Genomic DNA, 795 nt, shown 5'->3' with positions numbered 1-795 from the left:
AAGAAAATGTAAGACCACTTTGGGATAATTCAGACACCTACATTGTTCAGATTATGTCATCTTTACATTCCTGCACCAACTTATTTCTTCATGTTAACATGTGTGCTGTTCTCCATGGCTACATTCACACGTTTCATATTTCCCTCAGTCACTAGACATTTTAAACATGTTTGGCTGTGGTTTCTTTCTAGCACTGCACTGTCCAATACAGTAGCCATCAGTGATATGTGCCTATTTAAATTTTAATTAATTTAAATTAAAGGGAATTTAAAATCCTGTTCCTCGGCCACAGTAGACTCATTTCAAGTGCTCAGTAGCTATATGTGGCTAGCGGCTACTATATCCGACAGCACAGATGTAGGACATTTCCTTCATCACAGAAAGGTCTACTGTACAGTGTTGTTCTTGATAGTTGGAACAATTTGAAAATAAAATTAGAAGAAAAGTCTTTCTTCTTTCCTTCCTGACTCCACCCCTCCCTCCTTCTTTCTTCCCTTTCTATCACAGCCTCTTCTTATGTCTGGTTCAGAATTCCTGGAAGAATTGGATGGGATTCTCCAGGGCTTATGAGTGTGAAGAAGCTCCTGAAATTACAGCAATGACCCCAAAGTTGTTATATACAAGCAGCTCATCAGTAAAAAGACTTGAGCTGCAATCAAAGTAATTTTAAAAGAATGAACTAAATAGGAAATATTTAATAAATATTTCTATAATTGTATTAATTAATAGGTCAATAGTTTGTTGTAATGAATAGTTCTCATTAAGCTAGCATTACAGGGCTGGCCAAGTGGCTCA

The sequence above is a fragment of the Hipposideros armiger genome, unplaced genomic scaffold (genome assembly GCF_001890085.2).
Source record: "Hipposideros armiger isolate ML-2016 unplaced genomic scaffold, ASM189008v1 scaffold_89, whole genome shotgun sequence".
NCBI lineage: Eukaryota > Metazoa > Chordata > Mammalia > Chiroptera > Hipposideridae > Hipposideros > Hipposideros armiger.
The sequence above is the reverse complement of the archived record's forward strand: the minus strand, read 5'-3'. Positions refer to the sequence as shown.